The sequence below is a fragment of the Equus caballus genome, chromosome 8, assembly GCF_041296265.1.
Source record: "Equus caballus isolate H_3958 breed thoroughbred chromosome 8, TB-T2T, whole genome shotgun sequence".
Lineage (NCBI taxonomy): Eukaryota > Metazoa > Chordata > Mammalia > Perissodactyla > Equidae > Equus > Equus caballus.
The window spans coordinates 62,736,174-62,753,637 of NC_091691.1; positions in this window are offsets into that span (position 1 = coordinate 62,736,174).

The window sequence follows — 17,464 nt, forward strand, 5'->3', positions numbered from 1 at the left end:
GGATCTTGTTTTCATAAAGATCTTATTAATTCTTTATACCAAAAGACATTCAGGTCAAACAAATTGTTACTACCATATTTAATTTTAACTTTCAAAATGAATTGACTTTTCAAATTCTTTTTTAAAAGAATTGGTCTGGTTAATTTTGTTTTATCTTGCATTAAATATTACAGCTAGAGCTATTTGAATAAAATGCTGTGAACCGTTAAAACAAAATTGCCTGTTATATTTACATTGGTTAAAAAATATGCATATCTTTACAGTAAGATGAATCGGAAAGCATTAAACGTAATTGGCTGTTAAATTTGAGTTCAACTGTTTTCATCTACGGGGAAAATGCCGTCTTTAGCCACCAGATGGCGAAAGAGGATGCTTACATTTGGAGGAAAAACAGCAAAACATGTTTCTTCCTCCTCCAAAAAACTAAATTATTATAATAATAAAAGACCTTATGCAAGTAAGTCAGTGGAAGATAGATACTTCTAAGTTTCCTTACGTTATTTGCACAATGATGACATTCCTTTTTTGTCTTATATTTTCTATTAAAATATTTTCAAACGTTTTCTTAATTTTATTTAGAGTTGCAGAATTTTTTTTTTTACTGTTTTCCTTGCGGTACTCCACAGGTATCATCTTGTCCAAAATTCATTAGAGGAAATAAAACAGTGCAGCATTCTTTAAGCTGACGTTTGTTGAAACTGACCGCGATGCTTTATATGTTTTATTTTCGTATAGTAGGTACAATTATACAATTTTTATATAAATATTCCATTCTTAATACTTTAAAGTGGCCTAATGTGAGTAACAATTGCTCTTAGGATCTAAAGTACTGTATGTATGTGTATCCATCATAGTCCTTATCTGAGAACTAGTGATTTACCTGGTGATTCCTCAGTTTTCACACAAAGGCTTCATTATAATCAAAGATCAGTACACTATTCTCAAGAACCTAGCCAGGAGAGTAGTTGATACCACAGTGTTGGGCTTCTTTCTGCCAAGTCAGTTGAACAGAAATCCTAGATAATCTTTCTCACCCCATAAAATTATTTGAAGACTTAGTGCCTAGACTTAGTATTTCAAGTTCAGATCACACACAGTTATCTACAGTGACATGCAGAAATGAAAAGCTGGAATAATCCAATATCACGTCACAGCCAATCTGGAAGTCAAAATTGATCAATGAACCTAGGTTTCTTCCCTACAGAAACTTTTATCCAAGTTGCCAATGCAATTAATTACCATACTCTAATTAGAGAAAGGTCACTTGATTTACAAAGCAAAAACGGAATTTTTTGCCATTTTATTTCAAATAGTTTTATTTCAAGCTTTGCAGATATATTAAATATCCCATTGTGATACCTGACTAAAGCTGATGTTAAAAATTTTTAGCAATCCTGCAAGGCATCAACCAATCCAAGCAGATGCCAAACAAGTCAAAAGAGATGGCCCTATTACAAAAACCAATGAAGATTGGCTGAATATCAGTTCCATGAACAAGGAGCTTTCTGAATCGGCTTTCATCAATAGAATTTATACTTAGTATATCCATTGCATTTATGGGAGTTTGTTTTTGAGGTAAAGTTAAAATTTTCATTTACAAATTGATTTGTGTATTTTTTTTAAAAGAAATGGTTTAGAGATGGTTCAAAGGTGAGCTCTAACCAAAATGCAGTGAAATGTCTGGGAGTTGCCCTGTTTTGCTGTTTCCAAGCACATGTTCAGTGGACACTCCCCATAAATAACAACTTGGCCAAAGGGCAGGAGGACCAGCTGCTTTCACAGAAGTTCCTGGACACCTGAGGTCACGTAAGATCCATCTCATTTTCTGTGGGCTCATCACAAAGACTTTATTACTTATCATGACCTTGTAAATTGAAAATAGGTTTCACCTTTGATCCAGACTTATATCTTTAGTAAATTATAGTTTTATTTCTGGAAAACACTGTGTTCCAAATCCTTATTCTTCAATGATGAGGGAACGTGGAGGGACTTCCGAGGAGTCCAGAACTATGGTTCTATATTCCTTGATTCATTTGGCTTTTAGCATCCAGGTCTGGGAGGCTGGAACATCTTCCACCTAGAGGAATGCGTGGTTGGCCTCAGTGACTTTGGGAACCATATGGGCTTCTCCTGTATGTGCTCTCCCTATATAGAAACCACAACATTTGTGCATGTCCATTTATATAGAAATAAAAAACATGATTTCTTACTGTAATATAAAATTCATTTGCCAATCCGTTTAAATCTCAAAGTGACGAATCGAAAGGCTCAGTGTGTCAGTAGGGGCAGTTCCTGATGGCTCCTAAGCCAAAGCCACTGAAAAATTTCCCCCTCTTCTTCCTTTAACCTGGGGGTTCAATGTAGACTTTTTTTAATACTACGCGTTTTTTGGTAAAATAATCTTTATGCATCCCGGGGAAAAAGCTATGGGAAATGAATTGCCATCTTAAAAAGAAACGTTTAAGAATTCAAAACATTTTTTAAAGGTACGTTTAGAGTAGGAGTCTATGGATAATTTATTACCTCTAATCTTCAAACACCTAATTCCCTCGCTGCCAGAGGGCTCGTTCAGAGCATATCACACGTTTTTGACCATGAAAAGCATAGTGTGAGATTGGTAGCAGCTAGTTTCTTTCTTTTCATATTTTGACTTTGGAAAGTTTCTTTTCTGGAAACTTTTTTGTCCAAAAAGCTTTGCTTGACAAAAACTGGGAATAATCAAGGACACTACCCTTTAAAATGCCAGTTTTTAAATTTTTATTCTCTCAGGAATAAATCATTTCCAAGTTGTTAGCCTTCATGATCTGCATATGAAGGAGATTTTATAAGTTCTTTTCATATAAATAAACTTAGAGTTTATCTGTATCCTACACCAAATATGGCAATTTCCGAGACTTGTTCCAAAAAGGCAGATTGTCTTTATTAAAAAATAATAATAGATAATACAAGTGAAGTGCTGTGTGCTGAGTGCTGCAAAGTATTTCATAGGTGTTAATTATCACATTTATCCTTAAAAAAATCCTATTAGGTAGGCACTGTTGTTGTATTCATGTAATAAATGAGGAACCTGAGGCTTAGAGAGTTTAAAGAAAAAAAGACACAGCTAAGATCTGGGGGATGAAAGAAGGTTTCTCAGATACCAAAGCTCATCCTCTTATTTGCCACAAGATTCAGTAGCTGTTACACAGACTGCTAAGGACTGGGGATACTGAGAAAAATCAGAGGGTCCCAAGCCTTGAAAAACATTATAGGCTGGTGGGAAAGATGATAAAATGATTTTAATGTGACAAGAGTATCCCAAGATATGTACGAGGTGCAGTGGGGCAGAGAGCAACCTAGTGGGTGAAGTCATTTAGGATTGCCACTGGATGAGAATGGAACCTGCAGAGGAGCATTCATTGCCCACACCTAACATAGTTTCAGGGCAGTCCCACCTGAGAGAGGGCATGCTCTTCTTTGTCGGCATCCCAATCATTTCCCTTGAAATGAACATGAATGATAGCTGTTACCACAGAAAGAAGCCAATTGGGTAGCACCCAGTGGCCTCTGACCCCTTGTCTGTCATCCTGTCCCAGCTGTAAGAACATGACTTCAGGTTATTCACATTCCTATTCGGTGTCTGACTCACCATCTCCCCCACAGGACAAAGCCATCTTTTATCAACTCTTACTTATAAATATTTCTCTTAAAGCCATCTGGCAAGTTAATATTTTAAGTATTTTAATAAGTAATTATTTGAAGATGTGTCAAACATAATACATTTATTTATAAGGTTAGACTGTGTGAGAAATTGCATTTTGCTGTTCCCAAAAAGAGATCCTTTAACTTCCCTTTCTTCTTAAGGAGAGTGTGTCATCTCACTGAATATACAGAGTTTACTCTTTGACCCTCCTTGTTTGTGAGGGGATTCTGACAACTAGGGGACAATTTAGGTGCCAATATTCATCCAATATTCAGTGAGCAAACATTTTTCTCATGACCATTTCTATGCGAGTTGCTGTATGACACTGGATAAGAGGTTTTGCTGATGGCTTGATTCTTCAAGAAAAAGAAAGTCACCAAATATTTCTTTAGTGTGTTGTGCTTCAGCATTGTGCCGTGAAACACTGTCATAAGATGGAAGGAATTGTCTCAGAAAATCTCATTCAAACATACTTTTCCAGGAAATATTCTATCTCCTAGAATAGCTTGGGCATAGATGGGAGGAAAAATCAAGGGAATGGAAGTTTTGGAAAGATAAATCTCCTCTGAGTCATAATTTAATCTCTTGACTACTTTATCTAGGTTCAGAGTCAAAACATTTAGGCACTGTAGTATGAGAAGCAAAATACTATTCTGCATCTTCTACTGCAGGAATTATGCTTTCTCACTTAAAACGGAAAAATAAAAGAAAGAAAGACTCCTTTGCATGGAGGATGGTTTGTTACCATATTTGGCTCATCTAGAGAAAACAGCACAGACGGCCTGGTATGCTTCAGAATTGTGGTTTTGTGTCCTGTGTAATTCACCAAACAAGGTAAGTCTGCATCTGCTTGTTTCACTTTGGGTTCCACTATTGTAGTAATAGGTAGCAATGTGCACTAACATTCTTTTGTCACTAGACCTTAGCAGGAAAATGAATGTTACTTTCTAACTACATTAGAGATTATTTTTCCTATTTTTACGTTCAAATTAATGAGAGGATGCTTAAAAAATGCCTTTGCAAGCTCAATAAAATTTGGGATGGCTTGATTTAGAAAGCTCTTCAGAGATTTAGTAAATCATTTCTGTTTTTTTTAAAGTGAATATCAAACTAATTTATCAGAAAGGAAAAATTGGGCTCTGCAATTGGCTATTCTTACACGTGGTCATTTATTAAAGTATTGTCACAGCAGATATTTCTGTGTATAATTTGCCTGTGAGGATGGATGTTTAAAATGCACTTCAGCACATAGATTTGACTTGTTCTTATGATTTGCAGTTGGCTCATATAAATATTACCAAGAATGAATGATAACTTTAATAATGGGAAATCTGATTTCCTGACCCATAGTTCAGCAAATAGATTTATGCAAATCTGAAGAGGTTAGCTCCTACGTGGGAAGCGATGTCTCCCTAGACTGTGCACAGTCCGGATTTCTGCATTTCTTTTTGATCATTTCCTGAGTTATTGTTTATAGTTAATGGAGAACTACCATTCTTTTGTGGTGAGCGTCATGTATGTTACTGGACTGAAACCTACTGAAGACCAGGTGTAGTAACTCATCTCCTTTGTTATTTTTAGCAGCTTCCATTGTACATAATATAGGATAGTCCATTCATGCACATAACAGTGTTTATATTGTTGGCTTTCTTTGTGCCAGACTCTGTCATGGCTGCTATAAATACCACAATGAAGAAACAGTCAAAAATCCCTGAAGGGAGACAGGCAATAAAGAGTTCAGACAACATACATTTTACATTTGAAAATGAAACATGCTATGAAGGAAAATAAAACGTGGTGAGGCATAGGGAATATCATGGTGTGGAGCTTGTACTGGGAAAGCCTCACTGGGGAAGTGCTGTGGACTGAATTGTGCCCCCCCCCCCCCACACACACACCCTAAATTCATATGTTAAACCTCTAACCCCCAAACGTGACTGTATTTGGAGATAAGGTAAAGAGGTAATTAAGGTTAAATGATGGGGCCGGCTCCGTGGCCGAGTGGTTAAGTTCCTGCGCTCCGCTGCCGTGGCCCAGGGTTCGGATCCTGGGCACGGACATGGCACCGCTTGTCAGGCCACGTTGAGGCGGCATCCCACATCCCACAACTGGAAGGACATGCAACTAGGATATACAACTGTGTACAGGCGGGAGTTGGGGAGATAAAGCAGAAAAAAAAAAAAACGGTTAAATGAGGTCATAAAGTTCAGGCCCCAGTACTATAGGATTAGTATTCTTATAAGAAAAGATACCAGAGTGCTCTTGCTCACTGTCTGTCTGTCTCTCTGTCTTTCTCAATCTGCCATGAAACGACACAGTGAGAAGGCGACATCTACAACCAGGGAGAGAAGCCTAAAACCAAATCAGCCGACAACTTGATCTTGGGACTGCCAGACTCTAGAACTGTGAGGAAATAAATTTCTGCTGTTTAAGCCACCCAGTCCATGGCATTTTGTTGTGATTGCCCAAGCTGACTGGTACAGGTCACATTGGAGTAGAGAATGGAAGAAGGTATGAGGGGGCAGGAGCATGCCGAGTGGACGTCTGATGGAGAGGCCTTCACAGTAAAGGCAAAAGCAAATGTAAGGCCTTGGGTCGCAGTATGCTGTGGTCGATAATTTACATCAAATTATGTCTAATTCTCAGAACGGCCCTCTAAGAAGTGGTGGCTCCTACACATGGCAAAATAATGAACTTTCTAGGCTTTCCATTTTCCAAGGCTCTTACAAGACTGTTGGAATCAGCTATTTCCAAAGGCCCAACTTGAGAAGAAAGTGTAACTTTCCCAATAAATTATTAAAATCAATTATTTTTCTTTTGCTCATGTTGTTAGAACTCTAATGAAAAGCTGGATTATTTATTCTCCAAGCAAGATAGGAAAAGAGCCTCGTGTATCATTTCGTCTAGGACCTTGCCTGTTCTAAAGCCACCTCTGAGAGCTAAGAACATGGTATGACCCCCATTTTCAGATGAGGAAAGTAAGAGTCAAACGTACTGTCACCTGGAAAGGACCCTCTGACTCCAAAGGCCATGCTCTTTGTAAACCACGCAGTTTTAGGTACGTGTGAGAATGCATGAACTGCTCCACGATCAGTTTCTTTGCCACAGCCCCTTTCTATTTGTGAGGATCTGTAACTTCTAAGGCAGCTGTCAGTAGAGATATGTTTTTGTCTCATGGAGCATTTTATTACTTTTTTTCAAAACCTCCAGATAAGGTATTCACCACCAAATGCAAAAGCTTACAAAACAATCAAAGAACAAATAAATCCAAGGTTTGCCTCTCAATAAAGTCTATGACGTATAACAGCTTCAGCTCTGAAGTATTCTCGTACCATTATAAGTAGCATGGGGAAGAGACGAATCAGTAAAAATACAATAACTCTTTATCAAACCAGAAAGAAACTTCATCTACCTACTGCAGCCTGACAGAGTACCAAAGTTGAATGAACACAGGTCATAGCACCAGAAAGACTTGTCTGAATTCAGATTTTGATGTTGACAAACAATGTAACCTGGGTTAATTTACTTAATCCATCTGAACCTTTGAATTTATTCATACAGATGGAATTATGGGAACCTAGCAAGATTGTTGTGAGGGATAACAATCCATGTAAATGATTTAGCATACTGTTTGTTGGATATTACACTCACTATAAATGATCTCTGGTATTCAAAGAGGCATATTCTTCTGCACAGTGTCTCCAAAGCCTGCATTTGAACGTTGCAATTGGACTCCTGATAAACACCAGCATACCCTTGACATCACCCTAACCTTAGGATATATCATCGTTTCCATTTAATAAAGGAAGAAATGGAGACAAATGAACTGTAAATGCTTTTCCAAGTTTCTACATTTCTTATTAACATTCTTGTTGAGGTCCTCTGACGATACAGTTTTATTCAGAGTACGAAGGGTTCTGAAACTTCAGTGTGCATTTAAATAGCTCAGATAACTTGTTAAAATGCAGAGATCTGGGTCTCAACCTTGAAGTACTGATTTAGGACCTTTCCAAGTAGTTCTGATCAGAGACTTGTGATCAGAAAGCTGAAAACACATTCCATCAGGATCTCTCACTATATAAAATATTAATTTACTGCTTAACATTGGAAGGTTGAAACCCATCAGCTACCTAGCCTTCAAAATTAGCAATAGTTGTCTATAAGAGTAAATATTAGAAAAACTGGTAAATAATTGTTAAATGCTTAACAAGAAGGAATTGCTTATACAAATTGGTCTAGCTGTATGAAGGAATATTCTATCACTAAATATAATATTGTAAAAGGGTACTTAATAATACAGGGAAATAATTCATGCTATATTAAATGAAAAAAACCCCCGAAGTTTAAAGTATTATGCAAAAAAAGACCTTATTATTGTTATTGAAAAAAACAACAAGGACTGGCCCCATGGCTCAGCGGGTAAGTTCTCACGTTCCACTTCAGCAGCCCAGGGTTCGCTGATTGGATCCCCACTGCAGACATGGTCCCGCTTGGCACACCATGCTGTGGTAGGCATCCCACATATAAAAGTAGAGGGAGATGGGCATGGATGTTAGCTCAGGGCCAGTCTTCCTCAGGAAAAAAAGGAGGATTGGCAGCAGTTAGCTCAGAGCTAATCTTCCTCAAAAAAAAAAAAAACCCAACAACTATACATCAAAAAAGATGGTATATTTAGGAAGTATATTAATAGGACGTGACTATCAATGGTTAATTTAGGTTTGTGGATTTTGCGTAATTTTATTCTTTTCCTTTTGTGAATTCTTCAATATTTCTTTTTTGAATATATAAGACTTCTGTTTTGCAGGTTTTTAAAGCCATTAAAAGTAATGGCAAGTTTTAATTATTAGGAAAACAACTTATGACAATCTACAAAGTCATCCTGAGTAGTATAAAAAATTTATGTTATATTCAGAGAATTTTGGGTGATAAGGTTTAATGTTTTACATATTTGTTTTCTCAAAGTTGAATATACTACTTTACATTAGAGAGATGTTAGATGAATATCTATCAAAAGACATTTTGTTGAAAATAATGTCTTTTAGTATGCTAAACAGTAAGAGATAGGATAAAAAAATTAAAAGGTATATTCATGCAGTATATTTGCCAAATTTCTGCTGCCACCCAGTGGCTGCCCAGTCTGTTTTACATATATTGTTCACATAAGTAATTGACCAGTGAAGTTGCAACACACCATTCGTCGGTAAAATCAGCCTGCCCCAAAGAAGCAGTGATTTTCTAGCTCTAAGAATGACCAGTGAAACCACATCAAATAATGGAAAATTCTTTCAATAGATCAGCACTAAGATGTTTTGGGTCCACATGAGGAACTTGCCAACACACCCTGTTTGTTCCACAAATTCTAGAATCTGTTTCTTGCTATAACAATGGAGTCCTTCTTAAGCTAATGTTCCGTGAGTCTTGTGCAAGGGAACGTTGCCACACAGTACCAGTTGTTAACTCCTGCTCTGTGAATTGGATTCAGTCACTTTTAACTCTCAGAGAAGAGAAAAGCTGAGGATGAGGCCAAATTACACTTGGCTGTCCCCAGAGGTCAGCCAGCTGCTGTTCAACGGGGGCATAGCTGGACAAAAAGGGGCTGGCAGGTCTGCTAATAGCTGAAGCAAGGTCCCCAGACTATGGTTTAAATGAAAATATGTAAAGACAGGAAGAAAAAACAATATCTGAACAAGTTCCAATTCCAGTGCAAAGAAATTTTAGAAAACAAGCAACATTTAGAAAAGCAAATGAGAAGAGTAAAGGTCAAATATGTAAATCAGTGTTTGCATAGGTTTGCAAAAGCCTTGAGATACGAATGGAGAGATACACACTAAAATATTATCATTGCTTGCATGATATGGGTGAAATAAAAGAGGAAAACTACCTTCCTCCCCTCTCTACTTGTCTAATTGTTACAGTGAATGTACATAGCAATAAATATAATTTTTTTAAGTCCGTGAAATATTTATTGTGACATTAAGGAAAATATAATAAGCACTGGTCTAGTCTCTCCATGCATTTCACTGGGTAGGAGGAGAGAAAAACAACCTGGAATTGTCGACAGGGCAGTAAAAGGGTCATTTTTCCCAAAGGAGACATGAATGCAAGAAAGGATGAAGGTTGAGAAGCCTGAACACAAAGAAGGGCAATTTGGGGCCCAAATAGCAACCAAGTCAAACAAATGTAAAGTGGAGACATCTTTTGATTGAAAGGCAACTCGCAAAGTTGAAGCCAATACTAAATCAAGTTTCTGAAAGGGCAGTGTCAAAAAGTAGTTTAGGAGCCAAAGGAAAGTGAATAAAAAAGCACTTGTGTGGAATAACAGCACGTTTCAAATTCTGTTGGAACCACAGTGACCTGCGAAATTGGCTCCGGAGAAAGCAGAATGGAAAACCCTTCAGTAACTGGGAAAATCACACTCAGGCTTGGTGCCTATGAGTTATTAATTCTAAAGCACTGAAGTCAATTGTAAAGACTTGAGTTTTGAGTATCAGGGTGTTTCCTTCCTGCATAGATGTCTTTTTGACCAGGCTGTTGTTTTAAACTTAGAGAGAGAAGCATGATTTTCACCTGATTTTTTTTTTTCTTTTTTTTTTTTGTCCTAGGGCTCTTGTCTTTATGACACCCTTTTGGTCTGGCTTGTTCCTGACAGATTTTTGCTTTTGGGAGGCTGTGACCTCAAAGGCTTATGGAGACCTAATTGTTATTTCTTCTTGGAGAAATAACAAACCTAAAAGAGGTAACAAACCTGAAAGAGGTAAACTTTTGATTGCCTTTTATTGACTAATTTAGAAACATAGTGATTTATGTTGTTAAGTAAAGAACATGTAAAATGACTTGGCACATGTTTGTTTAAGTTATAGTTCTGAAGTGTTTGAAAATTGTTCATCAAGATTTATCTTGTTAGTTTCATAACAGTAACAGTTGATAAACGTATAAATGATGAAACTACCAATGTTGAGTAAACAACACAGGAAATACATTAAGACCAATTAAAGCATTTGTTTCTATGTCTTTATAAGATTGAATACTTGCTGACCACCTGTATGCAACTGTCTTCCCCACTCACCTCTCTGTCTTCCCTGGACCCCAATTTAGTTTGCTCTGTATAATTATCATTACCAAAAATAAAGCTTGAAGAGTAGCTTGAGATAAGAATAAAAGCAGAGCAATCAGTTATATAACACAGGTGTGATGCTTTTATATTTTTCTGATATCAAAATCAGCTCAAGTATGAGATTGTTTTGCTTTTTCTTAAGAAAGAAAAGAAAGATGAAGGCAAGAAGGACTCTTTTCAAACACAAACTGTCTTCAAATAGTACTGAAATCCACTTGAGATTTGATCCATATCACTATTACTTAATTTATATTGTGATATCCTGAGACATATTCTCATTTACCCTTGTAAACAAACCAATTTAGGTGTTAGCTTATTAAACCTTTATCTCTTATTTGTCTCCACTCTTAGTTCCCATCTAGTAGTTATGTATTTTATACCACAATCAATTGTATTGACTTGAATCAAAGTTCTTAAGTATTAGTATGCCAAGAATCAACTTGGATGCTTGTTGAAAAGGTAGATTCTAGGTGTCTTCCATCAGAATTGGTGTATCAGGAATGAAATCCAAGAATCTATGTGTGCAATAGGCAATTCAGGTGTGACTGATATACATAGCCTGGAGATTTAGAGAGTATGTGATTCTCATCTGCTTTTACTATATCCTGACATTTGGCGTAACTCTAATAATCCCTTTAGAACTTAATAATTCCTGGAGAAAAGTTAAAAAAGTTAACAGTGAAAGCCATAGTATGGATACCTCTGTACAGGTAACCTTACATTGAAGGGGATGATTTGTTGGATTTGTAGGATAAGTATATGGGCTGGGACTTTGCAAACATATGAAATGAGTTCATTTCACAGTTTTGCACATATGCAAATACTGTTTTTTCATTTCCCTTGCTTTTTTAGTTTAGTTTCAGCTCCAGGGTTTTTGTCTCTTCCATTTTGCCTTTTTAATTTATGTGACTGTTCGCCCCATAGGCAGATGGGGGATAAAAATAAGTTTTTGACAAATTGCACTCTGGGTTTTCATGTACTTAATAATTGTTTTCTATTAGCCTTTTCACTCAAGAGAATTTTACTTGAAAAGCAAATGTGTACTACTAGTTAACAGTGAAGTCTCTTAGCTTTACTTTATTTTCCAACTTATAATCAGCCCTTATGCTGAATCATCTGGAGTGATGTAATTATTTATCTCTTCTTGTAGAAACCAGAAGTGTGTAGCTCTTGAAAGGAAATTTCTATTTATTTATTTATTTATTTATTTTTATTGAGTTCATAATAGTTTACATCAATGTGAGATTTCAGTTTTACGTTATTTCTTGGCTATCACCACATAAGTACTCCCCTTCACCCCCTGTGCCACCCCACCCTCCTTCCTCTGGTAACCGCTGAACTATTTTCTTTGTCCAAGGACTTGTTTATATTCCACATATGAGTGAAATCATCTGGTGTTTGTCTTTCTCGAACTGGCTTATTTCGTTTAGCATAATTCCCTCTAGGTCCTTCCAAGTTATTGCAAATGGGATGAATTTGTCTTGTTTCTGGCTGAGTAATATTCCATTGTATATATATACCACATCTTCTTTATCCAATCTGTTGATGAGCACTTGAGTTGCTTCCACGTCTTGGCTATTGTCAGTGCTGCAATGAACATAGGGGTGAATATGTTACTTTGGATTGTTGATTTCAAACTGTTTGAGTAGATACCCAGTAGTGGGATAGCTGGGTCATATGGTAGTTCTATTTTTAGTTTTTTGAGGAATATCCATACTGTTTTCCATAATGGTTGCACCAGTTTGCATTCCCAACAGCACTGTATGAGGATTCCCTTCTCTCCATACCCTCTCCAACATTTGTTATTTTTAGTCTTAGTGATGATAGCCATTTTAACAGGCATAAGGTGATATCTTAGTGTAGTTTTGATTTGCATTTCCCTGATGATTAGTGATGTTGAACATCTTTTCATGTGTTTATTGGCCATCTGTCTATCTTCTTTAGAAAAATGTCTGTTCATCTCCTCTGCCTACCTTTTTTTTTCCTCTTCTTTTCCCCAAAGCCCCCAGGTACGTAGTTGTATATTCTTAGCTGTGGGTCCTTCTAGTTGTCTCTGCCCACTTTTTGATCAGTTTTTTTGCTTTCTTATTGTTCAGCTGTGTGAGTTCCTTATATATTATGGAGATTAACCCTTATCAGATATATGATTTGCAAATATTTTCTCCCAGTTGGTGGGTTGTCTCTTTGTTTTGATCCTAGTTTCTTTTGCCTTGCAGAAGCTTTTTAGTCTGATGAATTCCCACTTGTTTATTCTTTGTTTTGTTTCCCTTGTCTGAGAGGACATGGTATTTGAAAAGATCCTTTTTGTTCGATGTCAAAGAGTGTACTACCAATGTTATCTTCCAGGAGTTTTATAGTTTCAGGATGTATCTTCAAGTCTTTGATCCATTTTGAGTTTATTTTCATGTATGGTGTGAGATAGTGGTCTACCTTCATTTTTTTGCATGTGACTGTCCAGTTTTCCCAACACCATTTATTGAAGAGACTATCTTTTCTCCATTGTATGTTCTTGGCACATTTGTCGAAGATTAGCAGTCCGCAGATGTGTGGTTTTCTTTCTTGGCTTTCAGTTCTGTTCCATTGATCTGTGTGCCTGTTTTTGTACCAGTACCATGCCGTTTTGGTCACTATGGCTTTGTAGTACATTTTGAAGTCAGGGATTGTGATACGTCCAGCTTTGTTCTTTTTTCTCAGGATTGCCATGGCAACTCAGGGTCTTTGATTACCCCATATAAATTTTAGTATTCTTTGCTCTATTTCCATGAAGAATGTCTTTGGGATTCTGATAGGGATTGCATTGAATCTGTAGATTGCTTCAGGTAGTATGGATGTTTAAACTATGTTTATTCTTATAATCCATGAACAAGGAATCTCTTTCCGTCTCTTTAAGTCATTGTCAATTTCTCTCAGTAATGTCTTATATTTTTCATTGTATAAGTCCTTCACCTCCTTGGTTAAATTTATTCCTAGGTACTTTATTTTTTTAGCTGCAATTGCAAATGGAATTATATTCTTGAGTTCTCTCTGTGAGTTTCTTATTGGAGTATAGATAAGCAACTGATTTTTGTAAGTTGATCCTGTACCCTGCAACTTTACTGTAGTTGTTGATTACTTCTAACAGTTTTCCAATGGATTCTTTGGGGTTTTCTATATATAAGATCATGTCATCTGCAAACAGCGAGAGTTTCACTTCTTCCCTCCCTATTTGGATTCCTTTTATTCCTTTCTCTTGCCTAATTGCTCTGGCCAAAACCTCCAGTACTGTATTGAATAAGAGTGGTGATAGTGGGCATCCTTGTCTTCTTCTTGTTCTCAGGGGGATGGCACTCAGTTTTTGCCCATTGAATATGATGTTGGCTGTGGGTTTGTCATATATGGCCTTTGTTATGTTGAGGTAATTTCCTTCTATGCCCATTTTGTTAAGAGTTTTTAATCATAAATGGCTGTTGGATCTTGTCAAATGCTTTCTCTGCAGCTATTGAGATGATCACGTGGTTTTGATTCCTCAATTTGTTGATGTGGTGTATCATGTTGATTTATTTGTGGATGTTGAACCATCCCTGTGTCCCTGGTATGGCCCACTTGATCATGATGTATGATCCTTTTGATGTATTGCTGAATTTGGGTTGCCAAAATTTTGTTGAGAATTTTTGCATCTATGTTCATCAGCAATATTGGCCTGTAGTTCTCCTTTTTTTGTGCTGTCCTTGTCAGGCTTTGGAATCAGAGTGATGCTGGCCTTGTAGAATGTGTTAGGAAGTTTTCCATCCTCCCTAACTTTTTGGAATAGCTTGAAAAGGATGGGTATTAAATCCTCTATGGAAGTTTGGTAGAATTCCCCAGGAAAGCCGTCTGGTCCTGGGGTTTTATTCTTTGGGATGCTTTTGATTGCTGTTTCAATCTTTTCCCTTGTGATTGGTCTATTAAGATTGTCTGTTTCTTCGTGGCTCAGCTTTGGGAGGTTGTAAGAATCTAAGAATTTATCCATTTCCTCTAGGTCATCCATTTTGTTGGCACGTAGTTTTTTGTAGCGTACTCTTATAATCAGTTGTATTTATGTTGAGTCTGTTGTTATTTCTCCTTGTTCATTTCTGATTTTGTTTTTTTCAGCTTTCTTTCTTTTTTTCTCTGTAAGTCTGTCTAGGGGTTTGTCAATTTTATTTATCTTCTCGAGAACCAGCTGTATGTTTCATTGATCCTTTCTACTGCCTTTTTTGTTTCAATAGCATTTATTTCTGCTCTGATTTTTATTATTTCTTTCCTTATGCTACTTTTGGCTTTGTTTGTTCTTCTGTTTCTAATTCAGCTAGGTGTAATTTGAGATTGCTTATTTGGGGTTTTTCTTGTTTGTTAAGGTGTGCCTGTATTGCTATGAATTTCCCTCTTAATACAGCTTTTGTTGTATCCCATATGAGTTGGTATGGCATGTTATCATTTTCATTTGTCTCCAGATACTTTTTGATTTCTCTAGTTTCTTCAATGATCCATTGTTTGTTCAATAGCATATTGTTTAGTCTCCACATCTTTATCCCTGTCTCAGCTTTTTTCTTGTAATTAATTTCTAGCTTTATAGCATTATAATCAGAGAAGATGCTTGTTGTTATTTCAAGTTTTTTCAATTTATAGAGGCTTGCCTTGTTTCCCAACATATGGTCTATCCTTGAGGATGTTCCATGAGCACTTGAGAAGAATGTATATTCTGCTGTTTTTGGATGGAGTGTTCTATATATATCTATTAAGTCCAGCTGGTTTAGCTTTTCATTTAACTCCACTGTTTCCTTGTTGATTTTCTGTCTGATGATCTGTCCAATTATGTGAGTGGGGTGTTGAGGTCTCCTACTATTATTGTGTCATTTTTAATATCTTCTTTTAGGTTTGTTAATAGTTGCTTTATGAACTTTGGTGCTCCTGTGTGGTGGTGCATAGATATTTATAAGCATTCTTTCTTCTTGATGGACTATCCCTTTGGTCATTACATGCTGCCCCTCCTTGTCTCTCTTTACCTGACTTATCTTGAAGTCTACTTTGTCTGATATAACTATTGTGACATCTGCTTTCTTTTGTTTGCCATTAGCTTGGAGTATCGTCTTCCACCCCTTCAGTCTGAGCCTGTGTTTGTCATTGGAGCTGAGACGTGTTTCCTGGGGGCAACAAATTGTTGGATCTTCTTCTTTAATCCATCTTGCCACTCTGTGTCTTTTTATTGGAGAGTTCAATTCGTTTAAATTGAGGGTGATTATTGATGTATGAGGGCTTAATGCTGTCATTCTATCACTCGTTTTCTGATTTTCCTAATCCTTTGTTTCTCATCCTGTGTGTTTTGACACAAGTCTACCTGTTGACTTATGCAGTTTTTTATGATGTGTTTCTTTGTTTTTTCCTTATTTTTTTGTGTGTGTCTCTGTTCTGCTTTTTAGTTTAGTGGCTACCCTGAAGTTTGTATTCAGAATCTTGTGTATAACGTAGTCCATTTTCTGATGGCTTCTTATTTCCTTAGTCTAAACTGATTCAATCCCTTTCCTCCTCCCCTCCTAAGTTATTTTTTTCATATCTTATTCCAACTTTTGTTGTGAGTTTGTAGTTAAAGTGACAAGATTGTCTTTGTTTTTGGTGTTTTCCTTCCCTTTAGCCTGATGCTATATTTGAATATTTGCTATCCTATTCTTATTATGTCTACCTATTTGTCTCCTTACTCTGTGTTTTGTGACCTCTTTCTCCTCTTTTTTTCTTTTTTCAGGTATGAGGGCATTCTTGTGGTGGGAATCTTGTGGCTACAAAGTCCCTTGGCTTTTGTTCATCTGGGAAAGATTTAATTTCTCTCTCATATCTGAAGGATATTTTTGCTGGATAGAGTATTCTTGGCTGAAGATTTTTGTCTTTTAAAGTTTTGAATAGTCATTCCATTCTCTCCTAGCTTGTAATAGAAATCTGCTGAAAGTCTGATGGGGTTCCTTTGTGGGTTATTTTCTTCTGCCTTGCTGCCCTGAGTATTCTTTCTTTGTCATTCATTTTTGCCAGCTTTACTACTATGTGTCTTGAAGTAGGTCTTTTTACATTGACAAATCTAGGAGATCTGGAAGCTTACTCCACACACATTTCCCTCTCATTCCCTAGATTTTGGAAGTTCTCTGCTATTATTTCTTTGAACACACTTTCTGCTCCATTCTCTTTCTATTCACTTTCTTGGATACCTATAATTCTTATGTTGCATGTCCTCATTGAGTTGGATATTTCTCAGAGACTTTCTTCATTTCTTTTTAGTCTTAATTCTCTCTCATCCTCTGTCTGGAGCATTTCAACATGTCTATCTTGGATTATGCTGATTCACTCCTCTATGGTGTCCACATGAGCATTCAGGGAATCCATATCTTGTCTTATCTCTTCCATTGTGTCTTTCATCTCTAATATTTCTGATTGATCCTTCTTTATAGTTTCAATCTCTTTTGTGAAGTAGCTCTTGAACTCATAGAATTGTTTCTATATATTCTCTTTTACTTCATTGAGTTTTTTGGTTATAGCTATTTTGAATTCGTTGTCATTTAGTTTACATGTTTCTGTGTCCTCAGGACTGAGTTCTGGGTTATTGTCGTTTTCTCTCTGGTCTGGAGATTTGACGAAGTGCCTGATGTTGGAAGGTTGGGTCTTTCTCATTCTGATATTATTCTGTT